A 23,924-nucleotide genomic window follows, 5' to 3' on the forward strand; every position below is an offset into this window, starting at 1 on the left:
TGTTGCTGTCTTGGTAACAGACTGAGATAAGAAGAGGATGATTGAGACACCATCAACATGACAGGAGATTTTTGAGAAGTAATTATAGAACTAAAATAGCCATAAAAAGTCTTGGTAAGGAAAATCAATCATATGAAGATCACCAAATATGTCACAATGGAAACACTGTGCTTTAGTTCATGGAAGCTGAGTTGTCATTGTTGGGCACCCACAACTGGCAGCTTACCTCATATGAGAGGTAAAAGCTGAAATCAGTTGTGTAAACACATCTTCGATTGGCTAGTCTGCCTAGACTCTATGTTTGCCTGCTGTGAATTTCAAATGCTGGCCATGAACTCCCAGCTTGGCCTGATCATAGAGAAGATAAAGATTATGGTTGACCTGAGCAATCAAGCCATAGGATGTTTACAGTTTTGACAGTGAGTAAAATGCAAAGGCTGCTATCTGAGGTGTAATTTGAGGTGGCAGAAAGGCTTAGTAAAAAGCAAGAATGATGATTTTCTGAACCAGTCTCCTCAACATTTTATGAAATAATGATCTCCATTCAAAAATTTAAGCCAGGCATTTTGATAAGCTTTTTTTCCTCTTTACCTTTTTATTCTTCCTTAGAACAGTGATTAGGAAGAGTGTTTTGGATGAATTTTTCACTTTGACTCTCTGAGGCCTAGGAAGCATGTATAAGGGATAAAATATTTCCATGCTATTGGGTATTTTAAAATGTATTGTTAGAGCATGTACTATAACCCTCATGCCCTCTTCTTTCTTTCACTCATCACCCACCTGCTACAGATTAATAAAATATTTAAAGGAAATATGTCCATTTAGTTTATAAACTTTATCCCATATATGACACTTAAATATTGTAGAAAAATCAGATCATCCAAATAAGCTAAAACAAGAGGAAAATAATGCTTATACCTAATGGGCACCCAGAGGTAACCATTGCATTATACTCTTTATTTTTGTGCATATACATATTGGTTTATTTTATACATGAAATAGGCTATAAAAATAGCATATTAAGATATACTATAATGAAATAAAATATAAACTGTAATGAACACAACCTGTATGTGTGTGTGTGTGTGTGTGTGTGTGTACGTGTGTGTGTGTGTGTGTGTGTGTATCATGATTGACTACTTTTTAAAAGAGAACTTAATTTTATAATCTGTTGTTGTTTGTATTAATTTATTAATTTGGCCCATAGTGCAAATAGTGCACATTTCTCTCAGCTGCAGGTTCTTGTTCTCCTTTCCATGTAGTCCAGCCAGATATTCAGCAGTTAAGTCAGTACAGGTATACTATTTGTTTACAACCAGGGTCTGTTCTTTTGAGGCAGGGGTATATTCTGGTTGGTTGATGGGCATGCATATTGATTGCTAAATATTTGAACATTACCATTGAATGTCATAGGAAATCTCAAGATGCTGGAAAATACCACACTGCAGTTAGAATTAGGCTTAGACAACCAAGCAAAAACCTGCCATGTCAGAACTCTATGGGAGATGTGGATATGTAGGTCTTTTCTGTCCTACAAAAAGCTTACAAGGTAGTTAAGTGGTCATGCCACACAGACAAGCAAAGATAACTAACAAACAGTGCTCCTGCTCAGTTTTATGTGAATTATCAAATGATCACGGTGGTCAAGGAGATATTAGAGTTCAGAAGCCTGGAATACACAGAGAAGACTTCACAGAGGATAAAATAATAGAGATAAGAGGACAAGGGAAATGCAATTCAAGTGAAGGGAATAAGAAAACGATATGATGTATTTGGGAAACTGCAAAAAGATTAGTTTTGTTTTAGATTCATTCTTTATTCTTCCCTTGGTCTGCAAGCATTTTGACACTTGATACTGTTTTTTTCTGGGCTTCCTTGCCAAATGTCCTCTGGTTAGAATTGACCAATAGGAGACAATAGTCAGATTTTGAAAGGCCAGGGAAGTGCAGAAGCTGTTATAGTCTATCTCCCTATCCCCATGCTCTGCTTGTTTATGTCTTGGACAGTTAGAAGTATCTTTTCTGTAGCTCTAGTTCTTATTGAGAAGCTCTGGGGTCCCAGCTTCAGCTGAGTTGTTCTTCCAAAGTCCCAGTTCCTACCTAGTAGCCCTGAATCCTTGTTGTCAGGCTCTGGTAGTATTACCTCCTGCCTTTGTCCCTCAGCCCCATGAATGGTAGCAACTTCTTGCAGTTAATAATCTCTATGTTGCCTCACCTCTTTCTCATTTGCTCTTTCCATTCTTCTAACACCTTTTGACTTGTTTCCTATATTAAATTCCCTTCATTTAGCTACCTGGTGTGGGTTTTGATCCACATATAAATGTATTATATCAGTGGTCATACTTTTCAGATGTGTTTATGTTAATGCTCTTGAGATGTGAAGACGTTCCTGGACTCCCAAGTGGGTTTGATGCAATCATAAAGGTCATTATCAACAAAGGAGGGAGACAAGAGAGTCAGAGTAAGAAAGATTTCAAGATGCTGTCTACAAATTTCAAAGATAGATGAAGGGGCCATGAGCCAAAGAATGCACGCACTGTTAGAAGCTGGGAAAGGCAAACGAACGATTCCCTCTTCATTTCCAAAAGGAATGTAACCACACCAACACCTTGATTTTAGCCCTGTGAGACCCATTTCAGACCTCTGAAATCTATAACTATAAGATAATAAATTGGTGTTATTTTGAGTCACTAAGATTGTAGCAATCTGTTATAGCAGCAACAAGAAGCTCATATGTCTACTTTTAGGACTTAGTTCTGATGTCACTTTCTCCTAGATGGCTTTTGTATTGTCCATGGCAGACCCAGGTGTCAATGTTCCCATTGCTTGGTATATGTCTCTATCTCTATTATGGGTTTCATCACCAAGAATTTGAGTTTCACTCCGTTTTGATCTTTCTCTCTTCTCTTCTGGATGTGTATTGGTATGTACAGTGAAGAGGAAGAGAAATCTATCCACTCTCATTAATAGCAGCTGCTGGCATTTAATGAGCACATGCTACATACCAGATGATACAGCCAATAACACTCTGAGGAAAGTATTCTTACGATACATATTTTATAGGTAAGAAAACTAAGGCTTTGAAAGTTGAAATGATTTACCCAAATTCATGAAGCTAGTAAGCTCTCCAGTTAGAAATTAAACAATGATGACATTATGATACTAATATTATACTGTATCCCAAACAAAACCCCTTTTTGTTATTGTGGAAATAAATCTTAATCTTTTCTTGATTTGTCTGTCAAATTCCTATGTTCAGTTCTTCTCAGCCTAGGCTTTCCCTAAGTTGGTTCATTTTTTGTAAAAGTGTGCCCTTCTCGTTTCCACCCTGATTCTTTCTAGCCCTGAGCCAAATATCATCACTCCCCTGGTTCTTGCAGAACCAAGTTTCTTTGAGTTCTTCAGGCAGTACAGGGACAATGGAAATGGGAGATGCCTTGAAATTAGATTACTCTCAAACTGTGTGATCTTGGGCTAGAAAATTCTCTAAGTATTTGTGTCATCCATAAACTGAAGACAATGGGACATAGTTCCTCATGTTGAGGATTGCATAAAATATGTACAAGTCCCTAGAATTTATTTTGGTAATAAATATAATCATCTCTAGCATTTTATAATATTTATTAAAATTATTTTATTTCCTTTCTCTGTCTCTCTACCCTACTGTAGTCTCTCCATTTACAGAAGTCTTCATAAATCTGTCTCAACATTTGTCAGACTAACCAAGTTTGAACCAAAGATCTGTTACTTACTAGCTGTGAGATGTTATGCAAGTTGCTTAGCTGCTCTGTGCCTCAGTTTCATAATCTGTAAAACTGGAATAATGATAGTATCTACACATAGGGTTTTTGTGATATTGAAGAGATGTAAAGTGTCAAACAGTGCCTGGCTCATGGAAAGTTTTCAGTGAATGTTAGCTATTATTAATTTCCATAGGCATCCAAGTTATATTACATTCCTAAGTATCCCTTACTTTCATTATTGTTCCTCACAGAAGACTGATGTATTATCAATAATCACAAATATTACCTTCCTGAGCAAAATGCATTCTTTTTCGATCCTAAGTTTCCTCAACTATAAAATGGGAATAACTATAGCACATCCTGGGGGTTATCACCATGTTAAAAAAAAAAAAAAAACATGTAAAGCACTTAGCAGTGCATATCATGATATAGTTTCAAGATACGTTGGCTCTTATGATTATTTACTCAGTGAACAAATATTTATTGAGTACTTTCTATGTACATGGTACTGTTGTAGGTGCTAGAGATACAGTGGTAAAAGGAAAGACCCATATAAGACTGAATCTCTGCCATCATGGAGTTTACATTCTAGTAAGAAATACAGATGTAGTGATGATTGCTGTGAAGAAAAATGGAGGGAGATAGGGTGGTCATGAAAGTACCCTCCAAGGGTTTTGAATGTGACATTAGAGTCTGTTGATGAAGGGACAAAGAAAGGTTTGGCAGATTACAGCATTGATCATGTGTGCTATGTGCTGTATTTGAATTTTGAAATGGTAGGTAATGAAAAAGACTGCAGGTGTTCACTATAGCTTGGCCAACCACAGCATCATTTGGCAGTAAGCCCCACTGACAACTAGTCAAAGGGAGCAGTGAGGCAAATAGAGATAATGTACTTTGTGAAAGTCTGAGGATGTAGTATGCTTATTAATTTTTTTGTCCTAGAAAAAACTAGTCAAAACGTTTGTGATTTTTAAACTCATAAAACTAGTTATTGCCTTTTATTACCTTTTAGAATGAGTACTAGATTTCTTCCTAGAGGTTTCATGGAATGTGTGGATTATTATGGGACCTTATTTATTCCACATATGAAACATGATGGTGCTTTCAAAAACGTAAATAATAGGTAGCTAATAAATAGCCTTATTTTGTAATGCTTCCTGATGAGTGTTAGCTTTGAAGATAATTGGTTTCTAATTGTAGCAGTACCTTACTATTCATATTTATAAAAGCAGCCTTATTACTAAATATATTCTGCTTTGGATTCATGTTAGACTCACTGACTTCTTCCTTTTATTAGAGGAACTAAATCCTTGTAGACCAGCCCTTTGTGTCAAAGAGAGGTCCAGAAATAGTTAATGACACTAAAATTTATAACTAGACTTGCATTTGATAGCCTCTTTGGGAATTTACAGGAGGAAAGTGCTGACGATTAGGCAAGAGTTACAATAAGGATAAATGATTGTCTAGTCACATTCAGTAGAAACAACTCAATTGGATCACTCTTACATCAAGCTTAAATACTATTCAGATAATGGACTTTGAGGGCTAAGGTGTCACTAAACTGCCATTTAACTCACTCTTAGGTGTGTAAAAATTTCCACAGAAAATCTGAGAATTTTGATAGAACAAGAAAGAATAGTGACATTGAGTTTGACATTTTAGAAAATAAAGTAACAGGGATGCAGTGACAGATGAGCAGAGTAGCATGATGAGATTCCACTGGGAGGCGATGTTAAAATACACTTATAGGCAGTTAGACAATGAATCTTATGATAACTGGGCCCCACTTATTAAGAAGGATTAAGAATTTGGCTCCAAATTTCTAGAGAAGTGGTAAAAATTCAATTTTAAATACCAAGATATGCCATGCTTATTGAATGCCAATGCTGCATCTCACACTGAATTAGATGCTTGGGAAATGGTGGGGAATACTAGCCATGTTCTGTAGAAACTCTCCAACCAAAGGGAGAAACAGATAAATTATTTAGTTTAAAAAGTACTATAATAAAAGAACAGTACTGTGGGAACACGTAAGAGGAGAACTAAAGCAAACTTGGGGGAGAAATGGTTAACCTGATAGCTGATGAGCAGGAATTAGTGAAGAAAGGTATAGATAATGAAGATTCACAGTCCTGGAGGACTTGGCTTAATATCTTATAATAACTGGTTCCAGAGCAATAGCTATAAGTTGAAACAGTCTGAGCTAGTGGTCACCTGTATTTGTATTCAAAGCTTCCTCTGTACTGATGTTATGCCAACCATTTCTCTTTTTGTGAATGATCAAACTATTTTTTTTTCTTTTACTGAAAACTTCATTGATGAATTTTCTTCCCATGGTTTTGATTAAAATCAAATCAATCTCTTGTTCTCAAGGGATGTATGTGTGTGTGTGTGTGTGTGTGTGTGTGTGTGTGTGTGTGTATGTGTGTATACCTGTATGTTTTTGGCTGAACTAGTTGAAAGTAAGTTTCAGACATCATGACATAACATCTCTGAACACTTATGCATCTTTTAAAAATAAGGGCTTTTTCCCATTCTCGTAATTACTATACCATCATTATTTCCAAAAATTATAATAATTTTCATAATACCTTATACACAGTCTATATTTAAAGTTCCTCAATTACTCTAAAATATATTGTATAGCTAGCAATCTTTCCAACCAGGATTCTATCTAGAGCCATATATTGCATTTGATTGTTGCTATGTCTATTAACTTTCTTTTAATCTTGAAGTCAGTCCTTTATTTTCTTTCAATGATTTTGATTATTGATGGAATCAAGAATATTGCCCTTTAACATAAATCACCTTTTGTATTTTCCTGATTATTATTATTATTATTTTTTTTGGCTTCTTTGAACTTGCTCCTCCTGTTACTCGTATGGTCTGAAAACTGGAAATTAGGGCTAATGCTTATTGGATTCAGGTTAAACATTTTTCATGGGACTATTTTGTAGGTGAGGCTGTGTGTTGCATATGGCATCACATTAAGAGACACATAACATGATTGACTCTGAACCCAGTGAATGATAACTTGGTTAAGATGATGATTGTCAGTGTAATCTATTGAAAAGTTAACCTTTCCCCTCTTTTCAGGTAGTTACTTATGGAGGTGATACTTTGGTACTATGTGAACATCGATTTCCCTATCTACCTATCACCCTAAGTTTTTGTTTTCCTTGATGGTCCTTGCCCAAATTTATGACCTCAGTGGAGTTTTCATTGCTGCCTACTCTTACGTATTTTGAAGGGAGGCAGTGGTTTTGCTAAAACCTTTTCTTGGTTCGGAGGCTTATAAACTTGCTCTATCAATCAGATTATACTTGCCTACAATGAAATAGTTCTTTTAACAAATCAGCCAGCTAGAGCTTCTCATCACTGTTGATTGTGGTAGTCCAGTGGTAATCAATAAAGCTACAGTCATTAAGTGATTGTGAATAGGATCTGAGTCAATACTGTGGAGTATAATTGTCAAACAGAAATATTGTTGGGATGGAGGTAGTAGCAAGAAGACAAAAGTCAGAACTTGCCAGTGCTAGAAGGATTACTGAGACAAGAAATGCAGCAAGAGAAACAAGGAAGATATTTATGTCAGTACTAAACCAGAGCAACGTTTCATACTGAGTCTGAAAGGGTGGCTAGGTTATGGGCCATAAACTCAAATACTTATAGAGACAGAGAGGTAAAGAGTAAACCAAGACCACTTTAAGGATCAAAAAGGATTGGTGAGGCCTATGAAAGAAACGGAGTTCCTATGTCTTATCTAGAGAGGGTGTGTATTATTTAGCAACAACTAATTGTTATGTGGAAAATGGACCTTGTGTTGCAAGATCTTTTGGTATTGCCAGGAAAAATTGGAAATCTCAATTATAAAGTAAAACAAATGAGCTTTAAAATGGGAACCAATTCAAACAGTAAGTTAAAAATATGTGTAGTGTGACAAATATATTCTTGGGTCTCATTTAGCTTGTTGGCTATAATTTAGCAAAATTTGGCCTGAAAATCCTTAAGTTTATATTTACTAAGGTCAGAAATGAAGTGGATATGTTGGGGTATCTACTTTGTATAAAGAAGGAATGCAAAGCCCAGAAACCAGATAATGCCTGATCACCAAGAGTGCTTAGCAACTAGCTCACTAGCGCTAATCCTGGTATAGTACTTTCCTGTTGGTTTGTGCAGCCTGTCTCCTAACTTGATTTTAAGTTATTTGAACATAGGCACTTTGCCTTTATGTCCACAGCTTCTTAAACAGTGTCCTCAAGGTCCTGTTTACTTTAGGCCCTCATCATTGGGATGATGATGACAACAATGACAATGATGATGATGGCATCCATCCACTAAAAATCAAGGTAAGCTATTTCATATGTTCCTCATTATAAATAAGAATGATGACTATTTTATATAGAATTAAAAAAGTGAAGTTTATCTGTGAACTAATGTTACCATTTAATGTTATTTTCAACAAAGCATTTACAAAATTCATGGCTGCAGCTGTCCCATTTTAGTATGTACTGTCTTGAAAATTTTCGTAACAAAAAGCCATTCCTCATTTTTATGTTGTAATGTTTGAGAAAGTAACAAATGATTAAGGCAATGGGAAATACATAAAATTGGGGAGAAGATATATACATATATATTTTTAGTCATATTTGAAGAGTAGTACTTAAATGATAGTGTACTAACTCTATCATAACATCAGGAAAATTTATATCATCCACCTGGTCCAGCTTCATTTTCTGAAAAAATACTTTCTTACATATATCACATCCATCATCAACTTCCAAACTCACAAATCTAGTCTAGAAATGGGAGTTTTTATTAGTTCTATTTTCTCCTAAGCATTCTTTGAGCTCTCTTTCTCGTTCTCTCTAACCAAATACCATTTTTTTTTATTTTTTATTTATTTTTTTATTGCATTTTAGGTTTGGGGGTACATGTGATGAACATGCAAGATTGTTGCATAGGTACACACTTGGCAGTGTGGTTTGCTGCCTTCCGTCCCCTCACCTGTATCTGTCATTTCTCCCCATGCTATCTCTTCCCACCTCCCCACCCCCCCGCCCCTCCCCCATTTCCCCCCAACGGACCCCAGTGTGTAGTGCTCCCCTCCCTGTGTCCATGTGTTCTCATTATTCAACACCCACCTATGAGTGAGAATATATGGTGTTTGATTTTCTGCTCTTGTGTCAGTTTGCTGAGAATGACCAATTTAAGAAAAGAAGAGCATAAAATATGGAGTCTATATATAAGTGCTAAAGGAAAATTAAGTATTTTACAAATCTGTCTAGGAATGACTCTGTTTCAGTGAGTAGCTCATTAACACAAAGGAGTGAATTTTTAATGGCACTTCAGCAGGAATATTTTTTTAAATTGCATTTTAGGTTTTGGGGTACATGTGAAGAAGATGCAAGACTGTTGCATAGGTACACACATGGCAGTGTGGTTTTCTGCCTTCCGTCCCCTTGCCTGTATCTGTCATTTCTCCCCATGCTATCTCTTCCCACCTCCCCACCCCCCTGTCCCTCCCCTATTTCCCCCCAATGGATCCCAGTGTGTAGTGCTCCCCTCCCTGTGTCCATGTGTTCTCATTGTTCAACACCCGCCTATGAGTGAGAATATGTGGTGTTTGATTTTCTGCTCTTGTGTCAGTTTGCTGAGAATTATGGTTTCCAGGTTCATCCATGTCCCTACAAAGGACGCGAACTCATCGTTTTTGATGGCTGCGTAATATTCCATGGTGTATATGTACCACATTTTCCCTATCCAGTCTATCATCGTTGGGCATTTGGGTTGGTTCCAGGTCTTTGCTATTGTAAACAGTGCTGCAATGAACATTCGTGTGCATGTGTCCTTATAGTAGAATGATTTATAATCCTTTGGATATATACCCAGTAATGGGATTGCTGGGTCAAATGGGATTTCTATTTTTAGGTCCTTGAGGAATCGCCACACTGTCTTCCACAATGGTTGAATTAATTTACATTCCCACCAACAGTGTAAAAGTGTTCCTATTTCTCCACATCCTCTCCAGCATCAGTTGTTTCCAGATTTTTTAATGATCGCCATTCTAACTGGTGTGAGATGGTATCTCAGTGTGGTTTTGATTTGCATTTCTCTAATAACGAGTGATGATGAGCATTTTTTCATATGTTTGTTGGCCTCCTGTATGTCTTCTTTTGTAAAGTATCTGTTCATATCCTTCACCTATTTTTGAATGGGCTTGTTTTTTTTCTTGTAGATCTGTTTTAGTTCTTTGTAGATTCTGAATATCAGCCCCTTGTCAGATGGGTAGACTGCAAAAATTTTTTCCCATTCTGTTGGTTGCCAATTCACTCTACTGACTGTTTCTTTTGCCATGCAGAAGCTGTGGAGTGTGATTAGGTCCCATTTGTCTACTTTGGCTTTTGTTGCCAATGCTTTTGGAGTTTTGGTCATGAAGTCCTTGCCTACGCCTATGTCCTGAATGATTTTGCCTAGATTTTCTTGTAGGGTTTTTATGGTGTTAGGTCTTATGTTTAAGTCTTTAATCCATCTGCAGTTAATTTTGGTGTAAGGTGTCAGGAAGGGGTCCTGTTTCTGCTTTCTGCACATGGCTAGCCAGTTTTCTCAACACCATTTATTAAACAGGGAATCCTTTCCCCATTGCTTGTTTTTTGTCAGGTTTGTCGAAGATCAGATGGTTGTGGGTATGTTGTATTTCCTCTGAGGCCTCTGTTCTGTTCCATTGGTCTATATCTCTGTTTTGGTACCAGTACCATGCTATTTTGATTACTGTAGCCTTGTAGTATAGTTTGAAGTCCAGTAGTGTGATGCCTCCTGCTTTGTTCTTTTTGCTTAGAATTGACTTGGCTATGTGGGCTCTCTTTTGGTTCCATATGAAGTTTAAGATGTTTTTTTCCAGTTCTGTGAAGAAGGTCATTGGTAGCTTGATGGGAATAGCATTGAATCTGTAAATTACTTTGGGTAGTATGGCCATTTTCATGATGTTGATTCTTCCTAACCATGAACATGGAATATTTCTCCATCTGTTTGTGTCCTCTTCTTATTTCGTTGAGCAATGGCTTGTAGTTCTCCTTGAAGAGGTCCTTTATTTTCCTTGCTAGTTGTATTCCTAGGTATTTTATTCTCTTTGTAGCAATTGTGAATGGCAGTTCGTTCTTGATTTGGCTCTCTTTAAGTCCATTACTGGTGTATAGGAATGCTTGTGATTTTTGCACGTTGATTTTGTATCCTGAGACTTTGCTGAAGTTGTTTATCAGTTTCAGGAGACTTTGGGCTGAGATGATGGGGTCTTCTAGATATACAATCATGTCATCTGCAAATAGAGACAATTTGATTTCCTCCTTTCCAATTTGAATACACTTTATTTCTTTTTCTTGCCTGATTGTTCTTGCTAGAACTTCCAGTACTATATTGAATAGGAGTGGTGAGAGAGGGCATCCTTGTCTACTGCCAGATTTCAAAGGGAATGCTTCCAGTTTTTGCCCATTCAGTATGATATTGGCTGTTGGTTTGTCATAAATAGCTTTTATTGTTTTGAGATACGGTCCATCAATACCTAGTTTATTGAGGGTTTTTAGCATAAAGGGCTGTTGAATTTTGTCAAAGGCCTTCTCTGCATTAATTGAGATAATCATGTAGTTTCTGTCTTTGGTTCTGTTTATGTGGTGAATTACGTTTATGGACTTGCGTATGTTGAAACAGCCTTGTATCCCCGGGATGAATCCTACTTGATCATGGTGGATGAGCTTTTTGATAGCTGTTGCAATCACTTTGCCAGTATTTTATTGAAGATGTTTGCATCAATGTTCATCATAGATATTGGCCTGAAATTTTCATTTCTCGTTGAGTCTCTGCTGGGTTTTGGTATCAAAGATGTTTGTCTCATAAAATGATTTGGGAAGGAATCCCTCTTTTTGGATTGTCTGGAATAGTTTCAGAAGGAATGGTAGCAGCTCCTCTTTGTATGTCTGGTAGAATTCGGCTGTGAACCCATCTGGACCTGGGCTTTTTTTGAGTGGTAGGCTCTTAATTGCTGCCTCGACTTCAGACCTTGTTATTGGTCTATTCAGGGATTCGGCTTCTTCCAGGTTTAGGCTTGGGAGGATGCAGGTGTCCAGGAATTTATCCATTTCTTCCAGGTTTACTAGTTTATGTGCATAGAGTTGTTTGTAATAATCTCTGATGATGGTTTGGATTTCTGTGGAATCTCTGGTGATATCCCCTTTATCGTTTTTTATTGCATCAATTTGGTTATACTCTCTTTTCTTTTTAATTAATCTGGCTAGTGGTCTGTCTATTTTGTTGATCTTTTCAAAAAACCAGCTCCTGGATTTATTGATTTTTTGAAGAGTTTTTTGTGTCTCTATTTCCTTCAGTTCTGCTCTGATCTTAGTTATTTCCTGTCTTCTGCGCTGTTTTGAGTTTTTTTGATCTTGCTCCTCTAGCTCTTTCAATTTTGATGATAGGGTGTCAATTTTAGATCTCTCCTTTCTTCTCATGTGGGCACTCATTGCTATATATTTTCCTCTAGAGACTGCTTTAAATGTGTCCCAGAGATTCTGGTATGGTGTGTCTTCGTTCTCATTGGTTTCGAAGAACATCTTTATTTCTGCCTTCATTTCATTGTTTATCCAGTCAACATTCAAGAGCAAGTTGTTCAGTTTCCATGAAGCTGTGCGGTTCTGAGTTAGTTTCTGCATTCTGAGTTCTAACTCGATTGCACTGTTGTCTCAGAGATTGTTTGTTATGATTTCTGTTCTTTTGCATTTGCTGAGGAGTGATTTATTGCCAATTATGTGGTCAATTTTAGAATAGGTGTGATGTGGTGCTGAGAAGAATGTATATTCTGTGGATTTGGGGTGGAGAGTTTCGTAAATGTCTATTAGGTTTGCTTGTTCCAGGTCTGAGTTCAGGTCCTGGATATCCTTATTGATATTCTGTCTGGTTGATCTGTCTAATATTGCCAATGGGGTGTTAAAGTCTCCCACTATTACGGTGTGGGAGTCTAAGTCTCTTTGTAAGTCATGAAGAACTTGCCTTATGTATCTGGGTGCTCCTGTATTGGGTGCATATAAATTTAGGATCATTAGCTCTTCTTATTGCAGTGATCCTTTTACTATTATGTAATGTCCTTCTTTGTCTCTTTTGATCTTTGTTGCTTTAAAGTCTATTTTATCAGAGATGAGAATTGCAATTCCTGCTTTTTTTTGCTCTCCATTTGCTTGGTAGATCTTCCTCCATCCCTTTATTTTGAGCCTTTGTGTATCCTTGCATATAAGATGGATTTCCTGGATACAGCACACTGATGGGTTTTGGCTTTTTATCCAATTTGCCAGTCTGTGTCTTTTGATTGGGGCATTTAGTCCATTGACATTTAGGGATAGTATTGTTATGTGTGAATTTGATGCTGTCATTTTGATGCTACCTGGCTGTTTTGTTGGTTAGTTGATGCAGATTCTTGATTGTGTTGATGCTCTTTTACCATTTGGTGTGTTTTTGGAGTGGCTCGTAGTGGTTGTTCCTTTCTATGTGTAGAGCCTCTTTCAGGAGTTCTTGTAGAGCAGGTTTGGTGGTGATGAAATCTCTGAGTGCTTGCTTGTTCATAAAGGATTTTATTTTTCCTTCACTTATGAAGCTTAGTTTGGCTGGATAGGAGATTCTGGGTTGAAAGTTCTTTTCTTTAAGGATGTTGAATATTGGCCCCCAATCTCTTCTGGCTAGTAGAGTTTCTGCTGAGAGATCTGCTGTGAGTCTAATGGGTTTCCCTTTGTGGGTACCCAACCTTTCTCTCTGGCTGCCCTTAGGATTTTCTCTTTCATTTCAACCCTGGTGAATCTGACGATTATGTGCCTTGGGGTTGCTCTTCTTGAGGAATATCTTTGTGATGTTCTCTGTATTTCCTGTATTTGAATATTGGTCTGCCTTGCTAGGTTGGGGAAGTTTTCCTGGATAATATCCTGAAGAGTATTTTCCATCTTGGATTCATTCTCTTCATCACATTCAAGTACACCTATCAAACGTAGATTAGGTCTTTTCACATAGTCCCACATTTCTTGAAGATGTTGTTCATTCCTTTTTGTGCTTTTTTCTCTGTTCTTGCCTTCTGTTTTTTATTTCATTGAGTTGGTCTTCGACCTCTGATATCCTTTCTTCTGCTTGGTCAATTTGGCTGTTGAAGCTTGTGCATGCTTCACGAAGTTCTTGTGTTTTTCAGCTCCATGAATTCACTTATATTCCTCTCTATGCTATCCATTCTTGTTAGCATTTCATCCAATATTTTTTCAAGGTTCCTAGTTTCTTTGCGTTGGGTTAGAACATGTTCTTTTAGCTCACTGTAGTTTCTTACTACCCACCTTCTGAAGTCTGATGCTGTCATTTCATCACCCTCCTTCTCCATCCGGTCTGGTTCCCTTGCGGGTGAGGAGTTGTGATCCCTTTTAGGAGGAGAGGTGTTCTGGTTTCGGGAGTTTTCATCCTTTTTGCACTGGTTTCTTCCCATTTTTGTGGGTTTATCCACCTGTTGTCTTTGTAGTTACTGTGTTTCAGATTGGGTCTCTGAGTGAGCTTCCAGTTCGTGGATGCTGAAGTTACTTCTTTTTTTTTTTTTTTTTTTTTTAAGCTTTCCTTCTGACAGTCTCACCCCTCTGCTGTAGGACTGCTGAGGTCCTCTCTGGGCCCTGCTTGCCTGAGGATCACCTGCAGCAGCTGCGCAACAGTAAGGGTTGCTACCAGTTTCCTCTTCCACTATTTTTGTCCCAGAAGGATGCTCCCCTACTGTCAGTCTGTTCTCTCCTTTATGAGGTGAGTCTTTGGATCTATGGGGGTCAGGGAGCTACTTGTGGAGACAGTCTATCTTTTATTGGGGCTTAAGTCCTGAGCTGTGAGCTCCATTGTTCGTTCAGAGCTGCTGGGCAGGTACGTTTTGGTCTGCTGCAGCTGAACTCATAAAGCACCTTTTGTTCCCAGGTGCTCTGTCCCGGGGAGTTGGGGCTTTATGAGTTTCCATTGTGCTACTGCCTTTTTTGATTTTTCTTTCAGGTCTGCCCCACCCAGCTAGCAGCACGCCTAGCCACTGCCTGCCTGCAGAGGCTTTGCTCAATTGCTGTGGGCTCTGCCCAGCTGCCCTGTGCTCTTCCCTGCAGTCCTGTTTATATGTGCGTAGTTAGAACTGTCTAGGCAATGGTGGCCCCGCCTCTGTTATGGCAGACTCTCTGTTGTGGCAGGTTGCCTCAGCAACGGCGGGTTGCCTAGATGATGGCAGCCTGCCTCTGTAGAGTTGGAGAGTCTCAGTAATGGCAGACGCCCCTCCCCCACCAAATGGGACCGTCTGGGGTTCAGCTGTGCTTGGTTTGAGGGGCTCAACCCAGAGGGTTTCCAATTACTGTTTTTGTTTTCGTTGTTGTTGGGGGTGGGGTGCTGGGACCAATGGAGCCTGATCACCTGGCTCCCTGACTCAGAGTCTTTTCTTTTAAGTTGAATGACCCTGCGTTCCAGTTGCTTGTTGAAAAGGCGCCGGGATCTCCCGTGCTGCAACTCACTGAGTCGGCTCAAACAGCGGAGGCGGCTCCTGGCGGATTTTTTGCCTAGGAATCTCCTGGCCTGGCTCGCTATTTCAGATGAATGGGCAACTCTGCCATCTCAGGGCTCCAATCGCCAGCTAAGAGGGCTCCCAGACCAGTGGCTTTTGTCCAGAGAACCGCTGCAACAGGGCTTGGTCAAAGCAGCTGCGCGGGCCAAATCAGCCCTGCGGGGGCCAAAACAACTGCACCGGCTGGGACTACGGCGCTGGTGACCCCTCTGCCTGGGTATCTCCTGGTCTGTGGGCAATAAAAATTCGTCTGGAAATGTGGCGTCCGCTCATCCTCTGCACTTTCACTGGGAGCTGAAGTCCTGAGCTGTTCTTAGGCGGCCATCTTCCCAGCATTCCGATTTTTTGTTAATAATTTTTTTGACTAAATGTCTTTTATGTGCCAGGCATTGTAATAGATGATTTTAGTATCAAGTATAAAATTATTGTCTCTATTTTCACTTCAACCTAGCGAGAAAAGTAGTATTAACTCCACTTACCAATGAGGAAACTGAGGATTACATAAAGTTTAAGTAACTTGTCCAATGCCATGGATCTAGTAAGTCATGAATCTGGGATTAGTACCTGTGTCTGCTCCAAAACCTGTATTCTCGCGTTATACCATATTGCCTCTGACATTGCTATATACGTGTTCTTTTTTTTTTTTTTTTTTTTTTTTTTTTTTTGTATTTTTAGTAGAGACGGGGTTTCACCATGTTGACCAGGATGGTCTCGATCTCTTGACCTCGTGATCCACCCACCTCAGCCTCCCAAAGTGCTGGGATTACAGGCTTGAGCCACCGCGCCCGGCCTATATACGTGTTCTTAAACAATTGGGATAATGTATCCATATTATATAGTAATATAGACCTTGACCTCTAATCAAAATACATGAGTTTTGCCTGAGAATGGCATAATATGTAACCATAATGCCCTCAGACCCTAGCAGTTTGAAAAAGGAAAAGACAAAATCTTGCTTCTCATTAACTTTGGTACGTTGATGATGTTTTTCTGGTTTTTTTGATCCAGTGTCACAATGTCTGTATTTTAATTGCAGCATTAAGGCTGTTGAGATTCAAAGTCATTACTGATATAGTTAGATTGATTACTACCATATTTGTACTGTTTTCTATTTGTTGTCCTGATTTTCTGTCCATAGTTTTGTCTTCTACAATTTTCCTGTCTTTTGTCATTCTAATTGAGCATTTTATATGCATTAATTTCTCTCCTTTCTTAGCATATCAGTTATACTTCTTTTTCTTAACTTTTTAAAATTATTGTCATAGAGTTTGCAATATCTATTTACAACTAATCCAAGTCCACTTTCAAGTGACACTATACCACTTCATAGGTAGCATATAACAGAATAATTCTATTTTTTCCCTTTTGTTCCTTATATCATTGTTGTCACTCATTTCACCTGTATATAGATATACATAATATATATGTATAAGCATATAAAGTAAAATACATTATTACTAATGCTACTTTGATCAAACTTGTTAGATCATTTTAAAATAAGAAAAAATAAAAGTGTCTTATTAAGTTTTTAAATTTTATTTTTTAGAGAAAGGCTCTCACTTTATTTCCCAGGATGGTCTCAAGTTTCTGGGTTTAAGTTATCCTCTTACCTCCCACTGAGTAGGTAGTATAACAGGTACATGCCACCTTGCTAAGCACCAAAAGTTTTAACTTTTATCTTTACTTATTTCTTCTTTGATGTTCTTCCTTTCTCCTTATGAAGATCTGAGTTTCTGCCCTATATTTTCCTTTTCTCTAACGAACTTTACATATATATATAAATTTATATATATTTACACATATATACACACATATATATACACGTATATATGTGTACATATATGCGTATATATAAATAATATATATATAATATATATATATATATATATATTATTGAATTTTAGGTTTGGGGGTACATGTGAAGAACATGCAGGATTGTTGCATAGGTACATACATGGCAATGTGGTTTGCTGCCTTCCTCCCCATCACCTATATCTGCCATTTCTCCCCATGTTATCCCTCCCCAACTTCCCACCCCCTGCTGTCCCTCCCCTGGCTCCCCCCACAGACCTCAGTGTGTGATGTTCCCCTCCCTGTGTCCCTGTGTTCTCTATCAATAACAAAGTCTCTCATTTGCTGTTTGTCTGAGAAAGCCTATTTCTTCTTCATTTTTGAAGGTTAAATTCATAGGGTACAGAATTCTAGGTTGGTGGGTATCTTTTTATCTCAAAAATTTAGATATTTCATTTCATTCTTTTCTGGCTTGAATGATCTCTGAGAAGCCAGATGTAATTTTTACCTTTGTTACTCTATAGGTATTTTTTACCCTCTAGTTTTTTCTGGAATTTTTTTCTTTATCTTTAGTTTTCTATAGTTTTAAACTGATATGCTTAGGTATACATTTTGGGACATTTATTCTGATTGGTGTCCTCTGTGCTTTCTAGATCTGTGGCTTGGTGTCTGACATTAATTTGGGAGAAATTTTGGGTCTTTATGGTTTCAAATATTTCTTTGGTTTGTTTATTCTCCTTCTGGAATTCTGACTACACCTGCAATACACCTGTTATAGATATCCCATTTTCTTATTGTAACTTTATACCCATTGACCAACCTCCTCCCTCTTCCCAGTCTCTGTTAACCACCGTCCTATTCACTGTGGGATCAATTTATTAAAAATCTGCATATGAGTGAGATTATGTGTGTTCATCTTTCTGGGTCTACCTTACTTCATTTAACATAATGTCCTCCAGGTTCACACATGTTGTCAAAAATTATAAGAATTTCATTCTTTTCTATGACTGAATAATATTCCATCGTGTATATGTACCACATTTTCTTTATCCATTCATCTGTTTTTGGACACTTAGGTTGATTCCATATTTTGGCAAATGTGAATGGTGCTTCAATAAACATGGGAATGCGGATATCTTATTGACATACTAATTTAACATCCATTGAATATACACCCAAAAGTAGGATTGCTGAATCACATGACAGGTCTATTTTGTTTTTTTTGGGGGGGAACCTCAATAATGTTTTACATAATGGCTGTACTAATTTACATTTTTACCAACAGTGTGTAAAGGACTGCTATTCTTGACATCCTTGCCAACACTTGTTATATTTTGTCTTTTTGATAATATCTATCCTAACTGGAGTGAGGTAATATTTCATTGTGGTTTGCTTTGCATTTCCCTGATGATTAGTGATGTTGAACTTTTTTTTTCATATACTATACTCCGTTTCTATATTTTTTGGAGAAATGTCTGTCAAGTGGTTTTTATTGCTATTTTTGATCAGATTGTTTGCTTTTTGCTTTTGAGTTCTTTATGTATTCTGGATATTGACTCCTTGTCTGATGCATAGCATCAAAATCTTTTCTCCCATTCTGTAAGTTGTCTCCTCACTCTGTTAAGTGCAGAAACATTTTGCTGTGCAGAAAACGCTGTGCGGAAGCATTTTGGATTGATGTAATCACATTTGTCTATTTTTGTTTTTGTTTCCTGTGCTTTTGACACCTTATCCAAAAAATTATTGCCCAGTACAATGTCATAAAGCATTTCCCCTTGCTTTCTTCTAGTACTTTCACAGTTTTGGGTCTTACATTTAAGTGAATCCATTTTGACTTGATTTTCAAATATGGTGAAAAATAGATTAGATTGTTCTTGTTTTTCTAATTCCTTGAGGTGCAATGTTAGGTTATCTGAGTTTTTTTTTTTTTTTCTTTTTTGATGTAGGCATTTATTGCTACAAACATCCTTCTTAGAAGTGCTTTTTCTGTATCCCATAGGTTTTGCTATGCTGTGCTTCAACTTTTATTTGGCTCAATAAATTTTTTTAAATTGCCATTTAATTTCTTAATCGATTTATTGGTTATTTATAAGCCTCTTATTTAATTTCTCTGTATTTCTAAAGTTTCCAAAATTCCTCCTTTTTATAAATTTCTAGTTTTATACCTTTCTAAAGTTTCCAAAATTCCTCCTTTTTATGAATTTGTAGTTTTGTATCTTTTCTGTGGTCAGAAAAGATAATTGATACAATCTCTATCTTCTTAAATTTGTTATGACTTGCTTTGTGGCCTAGTATGTGATCTGTCTTGGAGAACTTTCCATGTGCAGCTAAGAAAAGTAAGTATTCTGCAGCTTACCATTGATGGGCATTTAGGTTGATTCCATGTCTTTACTATTGTTAGTAGTGCTACAATTAACATATGTGTTCATGTATCTTTATGGTAGAACAATTTATATTCCTTTGGGTATATACCCAGTAACAGAATTTCTGGGTCAAATGGTAGTTCTGATTTTACCTCTTTTAGGAATCACCATACCGTTTTCTAGAAATGTTGAACTAATTTACACTCCCATCAACAATGTATAAGTATTGTTCCCTTTCCTCTGCACCCTTGCCAGTATATGTTATCGTTTGAGGGTTTTTTGTTTGTTTGTTTTTGATCAAGTCTCACTCTGTTGCTGGAATACAGTGGCATGATATCTCCGCTCACTTGGCTCACTGCAACCTCCACCTCCTGGATTCAAGTGATTCTCTTGCCTCAGCCTCCCAAGTTGCTGGGACTATAGGTATGAGATACCATGCCAGGCTAATTTTTGTATTTTTAATAAAGACAGGGTCTCACCATGTTGGCCAGACTGGTCTCAAACTCCTGACCTGAGGTGATCCACCTGCCTCGGCTTCTCAAAGTGCTGGGATTACAGGCATGAAAGTTTGTGCCTGGCCTGTTTGACATTTTAATAATGGCTATTTTGACTGGTATGAGATAGTATATCATTGTGTTTTTGATTTGCATTTTTCTAATGGTCAATAATATTAAGTTTTTCTTCATATGCTTGTTGGCTTCTTGTATGTTTCCTTTTGAAAAGTGTTCATGTCCTTTGCACACTTTTTAATGGAGTTTTCTCACGTAAATTTGTTTAAGTTCCTTATAGTTGATAGATATTAGACTTTTGTCAGATGCATAGTTTGCAAATATTTTCTCCCCTTCTGTAGGTTGTCTTTTACTCTATTGACAGTTTATTTTGCTGTTTAAATTAGGTTCCACTTGTCAATTTTGTTTCTGTTGCAATTGACATGTGGTGATGAGAGGAATTTATATTCTGTTTATATATATTTATTTGAATGCACTTTAGGTTCTGGGGTACATGTGCAGAACATGCAGGACTGTTGCATAGGTACATACATAGCAATGTGGTTTGCTACCTCCATCCCCCTGCCACCTATATGTGGCATTTTTCCCCATGTTATTCCTCCCCAACCTCCCTACCCCCACTGTCCCTCCCCTACTCCCCCCGAACAGATCCCAGTGTGTGATGCTCCCCTCCCTGTGTCCACGTGTTCTTATGTTCAACACCTGACTATGAGTGAGGACATGCAGTGTTTGATTTTCTGTTCTTGTGTCAGTTTGCTGAGAATGATAGTTTCCAGATTCATCCATGTCCCTACAAAGGACACAAACTTATCAGTTTTTATGGCTGTATAGTATTCCATGGTGTAAATGTGCCACATTTTCCTTGTCCAGTCTATCATCGATGAGCATTTGGGTTGGTTCCAGGTCTTTGCTATTGTAAACAGTGCCACAATGAACATACATGTGCATGTGTCTTTATAATAGAGCAATTTATAATCCTTGTATATATATCCAGTAATGGGATTGCTGGGTCAAATGGAATTTCTATTTCTAGGTCCTTGAAGAATCTCCACTATGTCTCCACAATGGCTGAACTAATTTACACTCCCACCAACAGTTAGCCAGATTAATAAAAAAGGAGAGAGAGAAGAATCAAATAGATGCAATAAAAAACTATAAAGAGGATATCACCACTAAAGAGGATATCACCACTAATATTCCTCCCCACAGATACCTTTCCTCATCACTGCAATTCATTTTTTATATTTAAATGCTACTGGGTTACCCCTATTCGGCAGAGTTTCAAATACCTGTGATATGTACAGAGTTACAGATATTTGCCCTTCCCTATGTCCTAGTCATATAGAGTTGCATATGACCTTGGAACTAGTAGTCACTTATAACTACAGGAACAGGACCAATTTTTGATCATGTGAGTCATGGCAACTTTATTCAGAAAGAATTGTCTGAGCAGACTTCAGACTTCACTCATGATGAGGTTATAGTCATGGCAGGGAATTAACTCTTCATGGACTCCTTTTTTTACACTAAGTATCCTTAAAGTGAGTTTTGACCCATTAATATATTTATTGAAAACTTACAATGGCACTATGCTTAGTTCTGGGTTACAGTGTACTAATAGACTAGTTTGTGTATTCATCCAATCTGTGTATTCATAGGTTATCAAATGCTAAGTAGAAATTATATATTCTGATACTAATTAGCTTTGCAATGTTTGGCAAATCAGTATTTTTCTCTAAGCTTTAGTCCTTCATCTCCAAAATGTAGACCATTAATTAGTTCTAACTGGTTTCAGAATGAAAAAAGAGAAAGAATAAAATAAAATGCAGGCCAGGCACAGTGGCTCTCACCTGTAATCACAGCACTTTGGGAGGCCAAGGTGGGTAGATCACTTGAGGCCAGGAGTGCAACGCCAGTCTAGCAAACATGGTGAAACCACATGTCTGCAAAGAAAAAAAAAGTCAGACATGTTGTCTCATGCCTGTAATCCCAGCTACTTGGGAGGGAGGCTGAGGCATGAGAATCACTTGAACCCAAGATGCAGAGGTTGCAGTGAGCAGAGATGGTGCTACTGGACTCCAGCCTGGGCAACAGAGTGAGACCCTGTCTCAAAAATAAGTAAATTAAGAAAAATAAAATGCAGACTCAATGTATAAAATGGCTTATGATTTATAAAATAGCATACAAATGTATATGGTTAGTAATCTAGACTCTCTTAACACTAACATGATGTCTAAATGATGCAAACAATTTAACCATAAGGTTGATAAGATATATTTGACCATCCTTATGATTAACTGTAATACATTTCATTTTATGCTTTCCAGTTTGTTTTGTGGGAGCAGCTTTGGCCATACAGGAAATATACCTAAACAGATTCAATTTTCAGAGAATGCCTATATAAAAAAGTAAAAACAAAGGGTTATGTGAAAATTACAGCAATGACTAGTTTTTAAGTGTTTTTAGGCATATTATTTGAAATTATTTGTGGATAGTACCTTAAAAGAGCCAGATTATATCGAAAGCAAAGACTTGAATGAGTATATTAAAAACACAATGAAAGTTGGGAGAGAAGACAAAAGTGGAAGAAGGAAAGTCTTGCTTAATCCTTTGAAAGGTGTTTCAAAGCTGCTTGATAAATGAGTAAAAGGTAAGTCTTAGAAGTTTGGTACCCTAAAGAGATGGAAAAAGTACTGCATGGGTTTAGAAAATACTAGTCTCTTTAGGTCCTTTTTGCAAAAGATAACTGAAAAGAATTTAAGATAGGTAATTAATAACTGTCCTGCTTTACCTCCTCTTAGAAACAATGTAGGAATATACATAAATAAATGTAAAACTAATATCTGTACCCAAAAGAGTAGCTGAGAAAAAATGGTGACATGGGACCAGAGAACTTTAAAAGGGTTTGAGACAAGTTGTATGTAGGTAGGAGAAAAATAAGCCAATATTTTAGAAGATGGGAATTACATTAGGTTGGTAATAAGTACTTTATTTGAATTTTCCTTTCCTTTTCAGCGTTTGCTTTAACGTGGACACTTTGCAATTTATAAATAGAAGTCGGTTAACTAATATACATGCCATTGTCTGAATAAACGATACTATGTTTTTATATAAAGGCTTGGGGGAGAGTCTGACCATATCACCTCTGCTTGTCTCTAAACCAATCGTCCCCAGTAACTTTAATTTTCTCTGACTATGTCACCCCAGGGAACTTCACCCTGTACCAGATTTCCAAGGTCTTGTAAGATTTAGGACCATTTTAAAACTAGTCCTATAACTTCATGTTATTTGAATGATCAAGCTACAGTCAGGGGCTGCATAATGACATTTCGGGAGTGGTCCCGTAAGATTATACTACTGTATTTTTACTGTACCTTTTCTACGTTTAGATGCTTTTATATACACAAATATTTACCATTGTTCAGTTAAGCTGCTGGACAGGTTGGCAGCCTAACAAATAAGCTATACCACATAGCCTTGGTGCGTAGTAGTCTATGCCATCTAGGTTTGTATAAGTATATTCTATAATTTCTGCATAACTATTAAACTGCCTAAAGTCTCATTTCTCACAATGTGTGTCTCCTCGTCACTAAATGATGCATGACCCTATCCTAATCATTTATTTCCCTAGGATATTTCATTAGGATGAAATATTAGCTGTTGAGAAAGTTTAAATTATTTATTGTTTCATTGTTGAACAGTTTCTTTCACACTAATGGTGGTGAGAGCATGAGCTGATAAAAACATGTGAATCTTAGCTCTAATAAGTTTCATTCTGTGAATTAGAATATGTTAAATATAACAGATTACTGTAGGCCAAAGAGGTATATTGAAAAGACAGTATCACTATAATGATATACATTTTTAAGGCCTTTAAGAATAGATGACTATTAAGCTAGCCAGTCCCCTGGGAAGTGCATTAACGC

This window comes from Saimiri boliviensis, chromosome X (assembly GCF_048565385.1).
Source record: "Saimiri boliviensis isolate mSaiBol1 chromosome X, mSaiBol1.pri, whole genome shotgun sequence".
NCBI lineage: Eukaryota > Metazoa > Chordata > Mammalia > Primates > Cebidae > Saimiri > Saimiri boliviensis.